This window comes from Leucoraja erinacea, chromosome 3 (genome assembly GCF_028641065.1).
Source record: "Leucoraja erinacea ecotype New England chromosome 3, Leri_hhj_1, whole genome shotgun sequence".
NCBI lineage: Eukaryota > Metazoa > Chordata > Chondrichthyes > Rajiformes > Rajidae > Leucoraja > Leucoraja erinaceus.
In genome coordinates, this window is record NC_073379.1 from 26279510 (window position 1) to 26298513 (window position 19004).

A 19004-nucleotide genomic window follows, 5' to 3' on the forward strand; every position below is an offset into this window, starting at 1 on the left:
TGTAGCCTGACGACCCTGAATAAAATTAATGCTAATTTTAGTCAAGGCAGTAATGCATTTAAGCAGCATTGAAGGTACAGTACGGCACTAAACCACAGTTGATGTCATTTTATGAAACCATTAGTACCTGTTGAATAAGTATTTCCAGCAGCTCTATTCTCTCTGAATAACGAGCGCAATGATCTTGGGTAATAACGGGTTGGCCCGAGGCAAGTGCTCTGGGATTATGATTCATTAATAGAAGAACGCTTTAGCTCTCACCTCTAGACCTGAACAGAATACAGTGAAAACTGTAGTCTGAACAGCCGCCTCATTGAGTCCCCTTGGGTGTCATAAGCCCGATGAAGAAATGAAGTGCAAAAAGGTCACTGGTTCTCCACACAAAATGGCTGAGTTACTGAGGGGGATGTTAAGTGCTGTTTATTCCTGGTAAAGGTCATCTCCAAAGTTAAAAATATACTTTGGTGTGATTTTTTTAAATTCGCATCCTTGTTTTCAAAGACCTGTATCTATCATATTCTCCTGTCCTAAAACCTCCAACATATCTCTTAAAATCAAATCATGAAATGACACTGTGGTAGAGCTGCTGCCGTACAGCGGCAGAGACCAGGGTTCGATCCCGACTACGGGTGCTGTCTGTATGAAATTTGTATGTTCTCCTTGTGACCACATGGATTTTCTCCGGGTACTCTGGTTACCTCCCTCACTCCAAAGACGTACAGGTTTGTAACTTAAGAGCTAGATAGGGCTCTTAAAGATAGCAGAGTCTGGGGATATGGGGATAAGGCAGGAACGGGGTACTGATTGTAGGTACGTTGCAAAGCGTACCTGAAGCGTCGCTGAAAATCTGCCCCAGCCCGTGTGGTCAATTTTGGCGCCATTTAGAGGGGGGCGGGTTTAAAACGCGATTTTCTCTAGGCTGTTCAAATCGAGTTTGTTCAGCCTAGTTAATTATTAACGAAAATTCGCTGGTAGGTTCCCTCACATGAGCTATTATTAGTTTTACGAGTTTTCCTAAGTGCTATAGTAGTTTAAAAATTAACCTCTAAACCCCCGACAGCTCGCAACCAGCTGGGTCTATAGAGCAGAAATCTGAAGGGTAGCAGTATATTTTTACATTAAAAAGGGCTTCTTAAGATCACTTTATACAAAGTTTAATATTGCGAGTAGCTAATTTTGGGCCCATTGTATCCCGCAGTATTTTTCTGGGCATTTGAGGGCACAAATCTACCGCAATGTGAACGTTCTAAACCAGCGCGTTCACAGGATCCCACTAGAAAGATTTAAAATGGACTTTTATTCACAGCAATTGAACACTAAATTCCTTCCATTTGGCCTATAAATGAATGTAAATGAGATTTTAAAAATCATGTTTTATTGTGAATTATTTGTGAATATTATTTGGACACTTAGGCTATTTAAAAATGTTAATCATTTATTAAGAAATGGATAAATGTTTAGATCTAATAATTGAACTTAGCTACAAGTGGGTAACTAACTAATTATATGCTTTAATTTCAGGTCATCCGAGTAAGATTATTTTATATTTGTTTCAGAATGGTTCAATCTACGATAACTGAAAATTTCATTCAGTTCTCTTTAATTTTTAAGAAGGTTATGTGCTTTTGACAGTCCACGATCACAGCTTTTTTGTTATGTCCATAGAAAATCAATAGGGAACAAGATGCTAATTTCCGAGTATGAAAATGGCCATAACCTTTTAAATACTTAAGATATGAAAGTGAATTAGGTGCCAAATTAAACTTCTTTTTATGCTTTATCTGATGGGATAAATTACAGACTTGATTTTTTAAATCTCAAAATTTTGTAACATTGCTACTGATTGTGGATGATCAGCCATGATCACATTGAATGGCGGTGCTGGCACGAAGGGCCGAATGGCCTCCTCCTGCACCTATTGTCTATTGTCCATTGGAAGTTAATTGGCCTGCCTAAAATTATAAATTGTCCCTAGAGTGTAGCTTAGGGGATCGCTGGTCAGCATGGACTCGGTGGGCCAAAAGGCCTGTTTCCACCCTCTATCTCTCAACTGTAAACCCCTTAAACAGAAGCCTAACAGAGTGGATGTGGAGAGAATGTTTCCATCTGTGGGATAGTCTATAGTTCAATCCTCACTTCATGCTGCCTCAGCAAGGCCACCAGAGAATGGTCCTGACCTATCATCTACCTAATTTGAGCCTGTCAGACTATCTTTAATCGGACTTTACTGGTCTTTATCTTGCACTGAACATTATTCCCTTATTCGGTCCCTGTACATTGCGATCGGCTTGAATGTAATCATGTGTAGTCTTTTCACAGACTGGATAGCACGCAACAAAAAGCTTTTCACTGGATCTTGGCACACGTGACTATAATAAACTAAACTAAACTAAGTCTAGGACCAGAGGGCACAGCCTCAGGTTAAAAGGATGAACCTCTAGAAAGGAGATGAGGAGGAATTCCTTTAGCCAAAGGGTGGTGAATCTGTGAAATTAATTGCCACAGATGGCTGTGGATGCCAAGTGATTGGGTAGCATTAGTGTACAGGGTGATTGCTGGTCAGCGCGGACTCGATGGACCAAATGGCCTGTACCCACGCTGTATCTCTAAAACTAAAAACTAAAACTAGGGGCAATTCGCAGAGGCCAATCAGCCCACAACCTGTGTAGGACATAGATAGGCAACATTACAGGATGTTCATTGAAACATGCAGAATAGTGAAAGGCCTGGATAGAGTGGATGTGGAGAGGATGTTTCCACTAGTGGGAGACTCTAGGACTAGAGGTCATAACAGCCAATTAAAGGATGACTAGCGGTCAATTAAAGGATGTTCTCTTAGCAAGGAAATGAGGAGAAATTTAATCAGATGTTGGTGAATCAGTGGAATTCTTTGCTACAGAAGCTGTGGAGGCCAAGTCAGTGGATATTTTGAAGGCAGAGGTAGATAGATTCGTGATTAATACAGGTGTCAGAGGTTATGGGGAGAAGGCAGTAGAATGGGGTTAGGAGAGATAGATCAGTCATGATTGAATGGTGGATTGACTTGATGGGCCGAAATGCCTAATTCTGCTCCTATCACTTATGACCTTATGACCCTTCTTCAGATTGGTTGTAGCGGGGAGGTGAATGCTGGAAAAGGGGGATGCAGGTGAGGAAGGAATGGTTGTCAGATGGGAGGTTCATGGCTCACGACAATTATACATGGTCTTTGGTGAGATTACGCTGAGATTACGCTCAGATAATGGTGTGTAGCCGCAGGTATCCTGACCTACGAAAGTGACATAACAGGAGTGCAGTAAGCTTTCAATGATGGGATGTGTCATGAGTTATAAACTACATTATATATTAAGGAGAAATGTAACATGGCGGTTAACTTAATGGACTAACATCCAGGGTTCTGATCTATTGATCCAGAAACATGAATCATCATCCAACCATGACAAGTGAGGAATTTAAATACAAATCATGCATCTCTATGAAATTAAAGATCCCGTCTGAGTAACTGTGACCTTGGAGCTGCTGAATTGTTGTACAAACTCATTTGTACAACAAGGAGAATTGATCTGAATCTTGCCTCCATATAACTCCACCAGGGCGGTAGAGCTGCTGCCTCACAGTGCCAGAGACCTGGGCTCGATGCTGACCTCAGCTGCTGTCTGTGTGGAGTTTGCACGTTCTCCTTGTGGGCTTCCTCCGGGTGCTCCGGTTTACCCCCCACGTACAAAAGGACGGCAGATTTGTAAGTCAACTTGCTCCTGTAGAATGCTGCTAATGTTCAGAGTGGAGGCGAGAGAGGGATAACATAGTGATTAGGTGTTATTCTCTTATCCTGTGTCCATATATTGCGATTGGTTTGGCCGTAATCATGTATAGTCTTTTCACACTCAATAGCACGCAACAATAAGCTTTTCACTGTACCTCGGTACAGGTGACTATAATAAACTGAACTAAACCAAGTCAAAGACCAGCGGAAACAATCTCAGAATAAAAGGATGCACCTTTAGAAAGGAGGTGAGGAAGAATATATTTAGCCAGAGGGTGGTGAATCTGTGGAATTTATTGCCACTGATGGCTGTGGATGCCAAGTCATTGGGTGGCATTAAAGTACATGTTGATCACTGGTCAGTGACCTTTGGTACCAGACACAGTCACGAGAAGCATCAACTTCACAACTTCCCCAAAAAGCCGGATACGTAGAATTGTACAGCTTAAGAACAGGCCCTTCGGCCCACAATGTCTGTGCCGAACATAATAGGTCTGAAGAAGGGATCTGACCTGAAACGTCACCTGTTCCTTTTCTCCAGAGATGCTGCCTGGCCTGCTGAGTTACTCCAGCATTTTGTGTCTATGATCAAAGACCAAATCTTATCTGCCTGCACATGATCAATATCCTTCTATATCCATATCCCCATTCAAAAGCTTCTTAAACGGCACTAGCGTGAGAGCTTGCAACACAGTGTGTTCCAGGCACTCACCACCCTTTGTGTAAATTAAACTTGCCCTGTGCATCTCCTTTAAAATTTGCCCTTCTCACCTTAAAACTTAAATATAGGTCTTATTTTGCTTATTTTTACTTTACATTTTAATGTCTAAATAGTGCATTTAAGTCATTAAGTGATAGAATTTGTTCAAATAATCATTTTCTAATAACAGTTTTGTTCAAATAATCATTTTTTAATACGTTTTTTTCCAACTGTTTGCAAATGTCCAGGTTCAGGAGGTGGCACGGTAGAGTTGCTGTCTTACAGCGATTGCAGCGCTGTGACCCGGTCCGATCACAGCTGTCTACGGGAGTGCTGTACTTTCTCCCATAACCACAGGGTTTTTCGTTCCGACATCTCCAGTTTGCTCCCCAACACATGGGTTTTCCGGTGGGCGGCGAACTCTGGTCAGTTCTGCAGCCCACCGCGTCTAAAGACATCCAGGTTTTTATGTAGTTTTAGATTATTTTTTGATGGGGTGTATTGGTGGGGGGGGGGGGAGGGAGGGGGAAAATTTACGGTCCCTGAACGAAATGTCGTTTTCTGCAGCCATACGTTGGGGTTGCAATAATAGACAACAGAACAGACAGGTGCCGACGACTCACACCGTCGCGGAGCTGGCCGAGTCCGAAGTGGGTGGAGCGGTGGAGGAGCGCTGCATGCCTGCTGCGGCCCACCGGAGTGTCGGAGGCTTCAACAAGCACCTCGGCGGCACCAGGAGCCCGTGATGGAGGCAAAAATTTTCAGGGCTCTCAGTCGACTTCTCCCGCCTCGAGTTGTGGGGGTCGAAAAACTCTGGAGCAGGGCCTAACATCACCGCCCCGCGCGGCTAATGGCCCGGGACTCTGGGCGCATGGTCTAAGTCAGTCCCTGGTGTGTGGCTCGCACCACCCGAGCTTTAATGACCGCGGGACACGCCAGTTCGGACTTTGACTCTGACCGCGGGGGGGGGGGGGGGGAAGCAGTGGAGAGATAAGTTTATTTGGCCCTCCATCACAGCGGTGATGGATTGCTTATGTAAATTATGTTGTGTCGGTCTATTTGTTTGTAATGTATGGCTGCAGAAACGGCATTTCGTTTGGAACCCAAGGGGTCCAGGCCAATTAAATGCCTTGCCGCCAGAACGCCAGGTCAGAATTAGATTAGAATTAGATCCTTTATTTGTCATTCAGACCATACGGTCTGAACGAAATGTCGTTACCTGCAGCCATACATACAATAAGTGACAACAGAACAGACAGTAAACACAAATTAACATCCACCACTGTGAATCCACCAAGCACCTCCTCACTGTGATGGAGGCAAAAATCTTAGGGCTGCAGTCTCTTCCCTCCTCTTCTCCCTCTGCACTGAGGCGATACCCCACCGGGCGATGGTAAGTCAGTCCCGCGGCTCACTGAGCTCCGCGAACGGGCCGGTTCAAACTCCGCGGCCCAGGGGTGGTCGAAGCTGCCGCCCCCCAGTCCAGCGGATGCAGCTGTTGATGATGTCGTCCACTGGCCCGCGGCCGAACCCCGGACTCAGGCCGCTGCTGCCAGAACGCTGTCTCAGCCACCGGAGCGCCGTTCCAGCCCCGAGTCACGTCGCCCTCACATGAGCGCCGTTCCACCCTTGAGCCAGGCCACCCTCACGGGAGGGTCTCAGCCCCGCACCAGGCCGCCCTCACGGGAGCGCTGTTACCCTCGAGCTAGGCCGCCCTCACGGGAGCGCCGTTACCCTCGAGCTGGGCTGCCCTCACTGGAGCGCCATTACCCTCGAGTCGGGCCGCCCTCACGAGAGTGTCTCAGCCCCTCACGGGAGCGCTGTTCCAGCCCTGAGACGGGCCGCCCGCACGGGAGACGGGTTACCCTCGGCAGAGAACGGGAGCATATGACCCCTCGCCAGAACGGGAGTCGCAGCCCCTCACGAAGGCCGTTCCAGAGACCAGGCCGCCCTCACGTTTCAAGCCCAGGACCCTGACCCCCTCCCCCTCCTCAGGTCGCCAGCTCCGCCAACACAAGACGGAAAAGGGGGATATGACAAAAACTCGCATTCCCCCGAAGGACTGAAATAAACAGTTACCTACATTAGTATGTAGGTAAATTGGCTTGGTAAATGTGAAAATGATCACTAGTGTGTGTAGGATAGCATTAATATGCAGGAATCACAGACCCGGTGGGCCGAAGGTCCTGTTTCCGTGCTGTATCTCTAAAACTAAAAACTAAAAGGAACAGCATCTTCACAACAACCATCAAGCTCTGGCCCAATACTTTGCCTGTTCCTTCTCTCCAGAGATGCTGCCTGACCCGCTGGGCTGCTCCAGCATTTTGAGTCTATCTTCAGTGTAAACGAGCATCTGCAGTTCCTTCCTACAGATAAGAAACTGAGACGCTGGAATCTTCAGCAAACGAGGAGTGCTGGAGGAACTCAGTGGGTCGGGCAGCTCTGTGGAAAGTATAGCCAGGGGATGTTTTGGCTCAGGAGCCTTCTTCCTACTGATGAAGTTGGGGAGAAATCTGGAAAGGAGAGTTAGTGATGGGAAGAAGCCTGGAAAGTGATCAGAATTATAGTGTCTTTTAGCCAGGGTAAAGAGATTAGCGCCTTCTCTACCTTTGCGCCTTCTCTACCTTTCTTTCAGTCTGAAGAAAGGTTCTGTCAAAACATCACCCATTCCTTTTCTCCAGAGATGCAGCCTGACCTGCTGAGCTACTCCAGCAATTTGTGTCTATCTTCAGTATAAACCAACATCTGCTGTTCTTCCTACACTCATTGATTTTATAGATAGATACAAGATGCTGGAGTAACTCAACGGGTCAGGTAGCATCTCTGGAGAAAAAGGATGGGTGACGTTTTTGGGTCGGGACTCTTTGTCAATGTCTGAAAAAGCATCCCGTCCTAAAATGTCACCTATTCTTTTTCTCCAGAAATGCTGCCTGACCCACTGAGTTCCTCCAGCACCTGGTGCCTATCCTTGGTATTAGCCAGCATCCGCAGTTCTTTGATTCCACTTGTTAATTTATTTTAAATGGCTGTGTTATTGTGTTAATGTGCCCGTAAAGTTACAGCGAGTAAGAATTTCTTTCTCCCGTTCCCGCTGCATGTGACAATTAGGCACTCGTGACTCTTGACATTGTCAAAGTAATATAAAAGGTGCTATCGAAATGCGACGCTGCCATGTTCCATTTCTTCTATTTGTGCGGCGATACAGAATGAAAATCAACTCTGATTTGTAACCAAGTGCCCTTGAGATAGAGTGCAATGGCTGTGTAGATAACATTTATGCATTCACTGCATGATCGATAATCGTGCTCAAGCCCTCTCTATTTTTCTGTCTCATCATTTGTACAGTGTCCTTGGGCCCTCTGTGCCGACCCTTTCCGGATGAGTGGCGTGTCGGGGTCTGTTGGAGATTTCAAGCTGTGTCAGCCGCGGCAGGATAGTTCTGTGAGACAGCGATATGGTGGAATGTTTATCACACCACGCCAGACTTCGGGAAATCTCTCCAGCTCATTGCCAATGCAAGATGTGGCATTACCAGGCAGCTGGGATGAACAGTGCCTCTGTTGTTTTACTTTCATCAAGGTCACTTCGGAACAACATGTAGATAGTTCAAAGTGTGCGGCACAGTGGCGCAGCTGTAGAGTTGCTGCCTTACAGCGGCAGAAACCCGGGTTCGATCCTGACTACGGGTGCTGCCTGTACGGAGTTTGTATGTTCTCCTCGTGATTGGTGGGATTTCCCCTGGTTACTTCCCACACCCCAAAGATGTACAGGTTTGCAGATTATTTGACTTTCGTAAAATTCATACTCTATCTGAGGTTAATTGGCTTCTGTAAATTGTCCCTAGTCTGTAGGATAGTGCTAGTGTACGGGGATCACTGATTGGAACGGACCTGATGGGCCAATGGGCTGGTTTCCCCACTGTATCTCTAAAAGAAAAAAACCTGGACTTACCTCTACTCTACTTCTTGGTGTAGGATTCAGGCCTTTATTGACTGAATTCATAATTATTTTGTTAAGAGCCACACAAAAAAAATGTAATATTATTTTTTTCAGTTTTAGAGACAGTGTGGAAACAGATCTTTTAGCCCACCGGGTCCCTACAGTTCGACAATCACCCGTACACTAATTATATCCTATGCACTAAGCATAATTTACAGAAGCCAATTAACCTCAGATAGTATGGATATTGAACCCCTCTGCTTTAGAAAGTATTCATAAATTGATCCCATTATACGCACCGATATATGATGTACATAAACTTGCACTTCTGTAAGTAATTCTTTCAGCTCACTGATCGGTAAAATTATAAATTGTCCCCACCTGGTCCCAGAATCAGCTTTCCCAAGTGGTCTCTGCCTCGGAGTCACACCCGTGGTCTCTGTGACAGAGCTCCCCCCTCCATGGTCTCCACGTCGGAGCTCCCCACCACCATGAGCACCACGTCGGAGCTCCCCCTCACCACCATGGTCTCCACGTCGGAGCTCCCCACCACCATGGGCTCCACGTCGGAGCTCCCCCCCACCATGGTCTCCACGTCGGAGCTCCCTCCATGCTATAGCCATCGAGTAGTAACTTTATGTGTACGTGGTATCACTTCCGTTTCCGACTTGCGTAACATCTGACTTACGCAAGGGAGCGCAGGGCGTAATCCTTACACAAGTTGGGAGAGTCTGTATTCCAATATCCCAGCATTTATTTCCAGATTTAAAAAAAAATCATATTGGAAAACTAACAAGATGTGATTTGAACTGCATTGTTCGATTATTAGAACAGACTTTTGTATTATTCGACCTTTATTATAATCACTGCACTGCCAGTGGACTAAAACTTTGTGAATGAGGGTAGATTGCCTGATGCTGAGAGTTTATAGAACACATTGATTTTACCTCCTCTCTCGACTCTGGCCTGGGACTCCGACAGTTCTTTCGGGGGTGGGGGAGGTTCACCTGCACCTCCCCCAACCTCATCTACTGGATCTGCTGTTCCCAGTGTGGGGTCTTATATAATGAGTGAGACCAAGCGCAGGCTCGGCGATCATTTTGCTGAACACCTATGCTCAGTCCGCCTTGGCCTATGTGATCTCTGGGTTACCAAGCATTTCAACCCCTTCCCATTCGCATAGTGACCTTTCTATTCTGGGCCTACTCCACTGTCGGAGTGAGGCCACACACAAATTGGAGGAACAGCACCTCATATTTCACTTGGGTTCCGACCCGAAATGTCATCTATTCCTTTTCTCCAGAGAAGCTGCCTGACCCCACTGAGTTACTCCAGCATTTTGTGTCTATCTTTGGTGTAAACCAGCATCTGTAGTTCCTTCCTACACAATGAATCCTATCATGGTAATTTTGCTGCTCCACTTTATGCTGTTTGATGATTTAGTTAAATTACAATTCCTGAGAGCGCAACGAGTTCAATTGGAAAGAAAAAAATCACTCCATCCCCACTGCAGCCAAAGGGCATATTCTCCCTCAGTGAGCCACGGCCACCTGTGTTTGAAGAGAACCATTTCATTTGTCTAGAAATAAAAGTCCCAATTAATAAAACAATAGAGTCTGCCTTTGTGACAGTGACTGACACCAGCTTTGCCACGAAGCATGCAGGTGCCCCAAGTTAAATATGTTGGATGTTTCACAAAGCCTGATTATGCCCACAGGGAGAGGCCATACTCCACTGCAAGTGCTCAAATGTGTAATGTGGGACAATCAACGCTGCTTTTCAAATACAACTCCATTGGCTTTGAGAGAAAAGTGTGCGCACGTGAGTGTGCATGTACATAGTGTGTGTGTACATAGTGTGCGCGTGCATAGTGTGCGCATGCACAGTGTACTTGTGCGTGTAAGTGTGCACGTGTAAGATAGTGTAAGAGTGTGTGTGTATGTAAGCATGTGCGTAAATGAGTGTGGGTGTATGAGTGTGCATGGGGGTGTGCGAGGGTGTGTGTGTGTGTGTGAGGGTGTGTGTGTGTGGGTGTGTGTATGCGTGTGTGAGTGTGTGTGTGTGTAAGTGTGTGTGTGAGTGGTGTGTGTGTGTAAGTGTGTGTGTGAGGGTGTGTGTGTGTAAGTGTGTGTGTGTGTGTGTGTGTGTAAGTGTGTGTGTGAGGGTGTGTGTAAGGGTGTGTGTGTGTGTAAGGGTGTGTGTGTGTGTGTGTAGACTGTGTACGTGTGTAAGATTGTGTGTGAATGTGTGTAAGTGAATATGTGTGTGTAAGAATATGTGTGTGTGTAAGTGCGTTTGAGTGTGCATGTGTGTATGTGTGTGTAAGTGTGTGTGTGTAGGAATGTGTGTGTGTAAGTGTGTGCATGTAAGTGTGTGTGTAAGTGCGTGTGTGTGCAGGTCAGAGAGTTGTGTGAGCATGTGTATATTATCCCATATGTGTGTAAGAGTCTGGATGTGTAAAATAGTGCACATGAGTATGAATGTATGCGTGTAAGACTGTGTGTTCATGAGTGTGTGTGTGTAAGCATGTGTGTATAGGCCCACATGTGTGTAAGAGTCTGGATGTGTAAAATAGTGTACACATGTGCAGTTGTGTCACAGAGTCAGGTATAACAATAACCTTTGAAAGGTTTAGACAGGTACATGGATAGGACAGGTTTAGAGGGATATGGGCCTCTAACAGGTGGGACTAGTCTAGATGGGGCATGCAGTGTAGATATGGCATGTTGGCCGGCATGGGCAAGTCGGGAGAACATAGATAGATGTCATTTCGGGTCGAGACCAATAGTGTTATCTAATTTGATTGGAAAGCATGCAAAACTAAGCATTTCTCTGCACCTTTGTTCTTGTGACAATAATAAACCAAAACCTCAGACAACATAAGGTTGGAGATGGGGTATTTGCAGCTGGGTGTAGTGTCTGTATATTGTATCCTGGCGAGCCGTAGCCATATCCCAAATGCTGGCCTGGCCCCTCCAACCATGGATCTGGGCACCTACCCTGTTGGGTGGGGGGGAGGTGCCGCTGCTCAACCCCGAAGACCAGGAATCAGACAGGATGGAGGGAGATGGCGATGGACGCTGGACAAAACATCCAGGAAGAAGAACCGAGGGGATTTCACCTTCCACGCCCTCAATGTCAGCAGCAGCAGGTGACCCTGAAGGAGAGCGATGGCCGTTCACGATGGCTACAACGGTCCTTTGTACAGAGAGAGTTTACTGATTATATGTGAGAGACAGAGACAGAGAGAGAGACAGAGAGAGAGACAGAAAGAGAGAGAGAGAGAGAGAGAGAGTCAGTTGGTACTGAGACTAACTACCCCTATTCAGTTAAACCCTATCCAGCTAAATCCTAACCAGCCTCAGATCAATATTGATCCCCAATCAGCAGTTAGAGTGAACCAAATTATCAAACAATGTAAAGAAACGTATTTGGAACATTGGGATAAAGAAACCAAAAGCCAAAGCAGATTAGAATGTTACTGTGCCCTAAAAAGAGATTATAAATTGGCAGACTATCTCTCAACTGTTAGAGACATAAAGCAGAGACAGACCCTCACCAAATACAGGTTAAGTGACCACTATTTGGCAGTTGAAAAAGGAAGACAGAAGAGTTTCTGGCAACCAAGAGAAAACAGAATATGCGGCCACTGTTTGACAGATGAGGTTGAAACAGAGGTACTTTGACAAACTCAGTGTGGCAACCTCTGATTTTAAAGAACTAGATGATACATCAAAACTAAGAATAATCCTTGGCGAAGGAAATACGGCACATCTTGGTGCACAATACGTAACAGCATGCCACAACCTGAGAGACTGTGAATAACCAACATGCACATATGTACGCACACACTACTTGACATTAACTGACACTAAGAAATTAATGTTGAATTGCTAAACTTGCTATTGTGTTGTACTGCTTACAGCTGCAAGAACGTGTAGCAATCAATAGAGGGCTATAGGACTATTGCGAGTTTATGTACAGGGACATATCTATCCATTCACTGTATACTTGTATTTATACTTATGCATCTTAAATATGTATGTCATGTTTTATACTTAGGCAATATAACAATGTATTTTTTATCATGCCAATAAAGTTTTTTTTTAATTGAGAGAGAAAGAGACAGACAGAAAGAGAGAGAGAGTGAGAGAATGAGAGGGAGAGAGAGAGAGACAGAAAGAGACAGAGATACAGAAAGAGACAGAGAAGAAAGAGAGAGATACAGAAAAAGACAAACAGAGAGACAGAAAGAGATGGAGCCAAAGACAGAGAGACTGGGACCGAGATAAAATGAGAGAGACACACAGTTAAAAAGAGAGAGGTGGAGTGAGAGAGGTAGACAGAGAGAGATAGACAATAGGCGCAGGAGTAGGCCATTCAGCCCTTTGAGCCAGCACCACCATTCAATGTGATCATGGCTGATCATCCCCAATCAGTTCCCCGTTCCTGCCTTCTCACCATATCCCCTGACCACTATCTTTAAGAGCCCTATCTAGCTCTCTCTTGAAAGTATTCAGAGAACCAGTCTCCACTGCCCTCTGAGGCAGAGAATTCCAGACTCTGTACTTAAACTATGAACCAATGTTGTATAACGTTAGTACCTCCACCAATGTAAAGCCCTTTGGCCAACGAGAGTTGTTTTTTAAATGTGCTATAGAAATAAAAGTGACTTGACTTGACTTGACTGGAGACTCACAATTCTCTGTGAGAAAACGTGCTTCCTCATCTCCGTTCTAAATGGCTTACCTCTTATTCTTAAAATGTGGCCCCTGGTTCTGGACTCTCCCTACATCGGGAACATGTTTCCTGCCTCTAGCGTGTCCAAACCCTTAATAATCTTATATGTTTCAATAAGATCTCCTCTCATCCTTCTAAACTCCAGAGTGTACAAGCCCAGCAGCTCCATTCTCTCAGCATATGACAGTCCCTCCACCCCAGTAAACCTACGCAGCACTCCCTCAATAGCAATAATGTCCTTCCTCAAATTAGGGGACCAAAATTGCATACAATACTCCAGGTGTGGTCTCACTAGGCCCCTGTACAACTGCAGAAGGACCGCTTTGCTCCTATACTCAACTCCCCTTGTTATAAAGGCAAACATGCCATTCGCATTATTCACTGCCTGCTGTACCTATGTGCTTACTTTCATTGACTGATGAACGAGGACCCCCAGATCCCATTGTACTTCCCGTTTTCCCAACGATACCATTTAGATACTAATCTGCCTTTGCTACCAAAGTGGATAACCTCACATTTATCCATATTAAACTGCATCTGCCATGCATCTGCCCACTCACCCAACCTGTCCAAGCCACCCTGCATTCTCATAGCACCCTCCGCACAGTTCACATTGCCACCCAGCTTTGGTCATCTGCAAATTTGCTAACGTTACTTTGAATCCATTCATCTAAATCATTGATGTATATTGTAAATAGCCGCGGTCCCAGCAACGAGCCTTGCCGTACCCCACTATAGGCTGTGGGCCGAGGAGCTTTTTTGTGCAGTTTCGTGACCCAACTCATAGAACTACATAAAATTTTCACATAATGTGTAAAAATATTATATAAATCATTCCTGAAACTCATCAAAAACAAAACTTGCACATTTTTATTAAATTAGAGAAAAAACTGAAAATTTTCGGGTATTTTTAGTCTAATCAAAGCACATTTAACATTGTCGGACGCCAGTTGGCCATCAGGCGCTTTGTTTCAGGCTGGCTAGGCAGGGAGCACACATCATGGCTGAGAGTACTCTACTGATGCCTGTTTTACTGGAGATTCCGCTGAAGGTTCTTTGTTGTTTTGTGGAATACATGTTGTGGATACTTGCAGCAGGGTAATTGAATTTAGTGAGAAAAGCATTAAGAACTCTAAAGAATGGGCTGGGCTGGAGGAGAGAGCGAGATGCGTGCGAGGCTTCAGCCGTGGGCTTGAATCGGCCCATTCACAGGGTCTGTCATCGACCGGTGGAGGCTTCAACATCGGGAGCCTTGATCGCCTTGATGCAGCAGTTTGATTTTAACCTGCGACGGGCGCTGATAGGTCCCGCGAATGGGCCGATTCAGCCCTAAGAAAGCGGCTGATAAAAGTCCGGATGCCAAAACGTGAGGGGGGGGGGGATTGTTCCCCCACCTCTCAAAGCATGAGGGGGACGAGTCGCCCCTGTAACCCCCAGGATTTCCGCTCTTTTCCAGTCAACTTTGGCCAGCTGCTCCCTCATGGCTCCATAGTCCCCTTTATTCAACTGTAACACTGACACCTCCGATCTACCCTTCTCCCTTGCCAATTGTAAATTAAACTTAGCCATATTATGGTCACTACCTCCTAATGGCTGCTTAACCCCAAGTTCCTTTATCAAATCCGGTTCATTACATAACACTCAATCCAGAATTGCCTTCTCCCTGGTAGGCTCCAATACAAGCTGCTCTAAGAATCCATCACAGAGGCACTCCACAAACTCCATTTCTTGGGGTCCAGTACCAACCTGATTTTCCCAGTCTACCTGCATGTTGAAATCTCCCATAACAACCACAGCATTACCTTTACTACATACCTATTTTAACTCCTGATTCAACTTGTACTCTATATCCAGGCTATTGTTTGGGGGCCTGGAGATTAGGGTCTTTTTACCCTTACAATTTTTTAGTTCCTCTATCCATACTGACTCCACATCTCCTGTTTCCAATGTCACCCCTTGCAAGGGACTGAATTTCATTCCCCACCAACAGAGCTACCCCACCCCCTCTGCCCACCTGTCTGTCTTTTCAATAGGAGGTATACCATTGAATATTCAGTTCCCAGCCCTGGCCCATTGCAGCCATGTCTCTGTAATTCCCACAACACCATACTTGCCAATTTCTTATATTTCGCACATTCATATACAACACTTTGACCTCCGTATTCACCTTCCCCCTCGCTCCACTCGCAATCGGCCCTGACGTTACTCTCTTATCCCTTCTCAAACTTTCGAGAGAGAGAGTGAGGAAAAGAATGAGTGGGAAATTGAGCGAGAGACAGAAATGGAGATAGAGAAACATAGAAAGAGAGAGAGAGGGGGAGATAGAGGGGCGAAATAGAGATAGCATGATCATGACAATATTCGACCTGAGCCACGATTAATTGGCAGAGATTGTAGGCCAGGCTCGATGGTGCAAATAACCTACTGCTCTATTTTATTCTATGCTTTAAGCTTTATATATCATGAAATCTTTGAATTCATTTTCTTGATTTACAAATGTTGTTAGTCTTTCTTTAAGACGGAAAGCTGAATTTGTTATTCAGGACTGGTGATGCTGAGACAGTCAAGCAGCATAATGCAATAACATTTGCAGAGTGTAGGTAAAATGACAATTGGTCAAATGTCATTCGATTACTCATCACATCAGAGGCAATCGTGACCAAAACATCACATGACCAAGTGATCAAATCTCTTGCAAATGATCAAACCTAGTAATCCTAACACGAGATGCACAGAGCAGGATTAGATGCCTAAAGTGCTCCAGAGGGGTATAGTTTAATTTAGGGATATAACATGGAAATAGGCCCTTCGACCCACCGAATCTGCCCCAACCAATGATCTCCCACCCATTCACTCGTTCTATCTCACACACTAGGAACAATTTACAGAAGCTAATTAACCAACAAACCCAGAGAAAACCCACGCAGTCACAGGGAGAGCATACACACTCCGTACCGACAGCACCCGTAGTCAGGATTGAACCTGGGTCTCTGGCGCTGTAAGGCAGCATCTCTACCTTTGCGCCACTGCGCAGCTCACATGTTTTTGTTTGAAATAAGTTTCTGTGTTCTTCTTATCCATATCCATATCAGAAAAAATCTGAGGTGTAGAAACAAGGAGCAAAATATAGATCAATGATCTTCCACCTAAGATTACCTAAACACCTCTATTCAGCAGATGCTGGTTAATACACGGAAGGACACAAAGTGCTGGAGTAATTTCCAAAATTTCAACTTTCCATACTCTCCAGAGATGCTGCCTGACTTGCTGAGATACTCCAGCACTTTGGGTCTTTTTGTGTAAAAAGATTAGCCGATTCATAATTCCTCGTCTACTCTCAGTTGAGTTTATTATTGTCACGTATACCGCGGTACGGTGAAAAGCTTTTGTTTACGTGTTATCCAGTCAATGAAAAGACCATGGATGAACACAATCAAGCCGTTTGCAGCGCACAGATAAAGGATAAAGGGCACAATGTATAGAGCGAAACGTCAAGCAATGATCTTCCGCCTAAGATCCCCAACATGCTTCCATTTAGCAGCGTGTCGGGACGATCTTATTACATTCTCATTGATAAAGACATAAAGTTAAACAGCAGAGAAATAGGCCCTTTGGCACAACTAACCCACACCAGCCAACATGTCCCATCTACACTTGTCCCACCTGCCCACGCTTAACCCATATCCCTTTAAACCAATCCTATCCATGTACCTGTCCAAATGTCTCTTAAACAAAGCAAAGGTACCTGCCTCAGCTACCTCTTTTGGCAGTTTGTTCCATATACCCTATGTGTAATAAAATAACCCCTCAGTTTCCTGTTAAATCTGGGATAGTCCCATTTGCCTGTATTTGGTCCGTTTATCTCTTTAAATCCTTCCTATTTGTAGTCATAGAGTCTTACAGCATGGTAACTTCGACATGACCCTTCGACCCAACTTGTCATACCAGCCAAATGTCCCATTTGCACTCAGGTCCTGAGTCAAAACGTCACCTCTCTATTTTCTCCAGAGATGCTGCCTGACCCGTTGAGTTACTCCAGCACTTTGTGGCTACCTTTGACATAAACTGGCATCTGGACCCTGCAATCAGTCTGAAGAAGGGACCTGACCCAAAAACGTCACCTATCCATTTTGTCCCTCCATGCTGCCTGACCTGCTGAGTTATGCCAGCATTTTGTCTTTACCTCAGTTCCTTGTTTCAATATGATTCAGATATTGCTGGATCTGGAGACGCACATTGACCCGACTGAGGTAAACTGGCTCTTAACTCAAGCCAACAACACGCTTATTCGCGGGGCCCTTTAACAGTCTAACAACAGTGGGTCTCGTAACCATTTTCATCCCACTGGAACTGTACCGCAGTAGAACTGGCAAGATTGTTTCATCCCTGAATCTGCTTTAGTATTGAACATTAAATTGTTTTATGACGAATCACAATAAAAATCCCTATACATAGAATGAATCTGCTTTCTTTCAGATGATTTGTGTCAGGTACAGTTATGGCCATTAGAAATCCTATTAAACCCCCAAGCCTAGCGTAAAAAAAAATCTTTAAATCATTTGAAGTTATAATACTTGTGGAAAGTTTAGTCTTCAGGGAACTGGCCAAAGCGTTCACAATAAGTTTTTTCTGTTTGGTGATAATTTAATGAGCTGGGATTGTGCTCGATTGGGCCCACTGCCAACTCTCGACTTCCATGCCTACCCGTCCAGGTAGTGTGGTATCCATGGTAATGATACGTCCACAGGGTGAAGCCGGGCACGCATTGTGACTAGGCCTCAGAGGGTGGAAGTGACACCAACCCCACCTCTGCCCCCTGATGCCTGTCTTGCCCTGCTTTAAGAGTCAGGAATGTTTAATTGTCATATCTAACAACAGCAGAACAATGCAATCATCGCAAAATACACAAATAAAATATATTGAACAAAAATTCAATACGTTTCGGATAGTGGTGAAACGATAGAGTTTGGCAACACCTATGTCAACCTACGACAGCCTACGACAGCAAAAATGTTTGCCACTGTTTTTTTCACCATGTTGAAAATTTTGTGGTGGTTGCCTGTAGTCGCCCAAAAAATCGCCTAAGTGGGATAGGCCCATTATAGCAAATGCAGCACCGGAGACCCAGGTTCAATCCTGACATGGGGTGCTGTCTGTACGGAGTTTATACGTTCTCACCGTGACCTGCGTGGGTTTTCTCCGAGATCTTCGGTTTCCTCCCATACTCCAAAGACGTGCAGGTATGACGTGTAAAATGTAAAAATTGTCCCTAGAGGGTGTAGGCTTGTGTTAAAGTGCGGGGATCACTTATCGGCACGGAACCGGACCAGGGAAACAACCCAAGGGCCTGTTTCCACACTGTATCTCTAAACTAAAATTCAATAAAGTTCCATGTCTCTGATACTGAGATACATAAACAGATAATTTAAATTATCATTCATGGATAGGAAAGGTTTAGAGGGATATAGGCCATATGCAGACAAATGAGACCAGCTAAGAGGGGCATCTTGGATATCATGGGCAAGTTGGGCCGAAGGGCCTGTTTCCGTGCTGTATGGCTCGAACGCAAAGATGTACAAAATAGATAAGGAACAAATTTAACTAAAAAATTAAACCTTGAGCTAATTAAAAATTATGAAATTAAAAAAAGAATAAGCAAATTATAACCTGACCTTATCTTTACAACGGAAATTAGTGGGTTAGCTTAGTTCAGAGATACAGCGTGGGAACAGGCCCTTCGGTCCAGGGCCGACCATCAACCATAGTTGAGGCTGATATGAAAGCGGCATTTAAGAGACTGGATAGACATATGGATATGCAGTGCATGGGGGAATGTGGATTATGTGCAGACAGATAAGAGAT

The 19004-nt window shown here is 44.9% G+C and overlaps 1 protein-coding gene across 2 annotated transcripts in view; it reads right to left on the reverse strand.

The window, feature by feature from the left end:
* The window catches only part of galntl6 (polypeptide N-acetylgalactosaminyltransferase like 6), a 799191-nt gene that overhangs the window by 704330 nt on the left and 75857 nt on the right, over positions 1-19004 (reverse strand). The window lies entirely within an intron of this gene.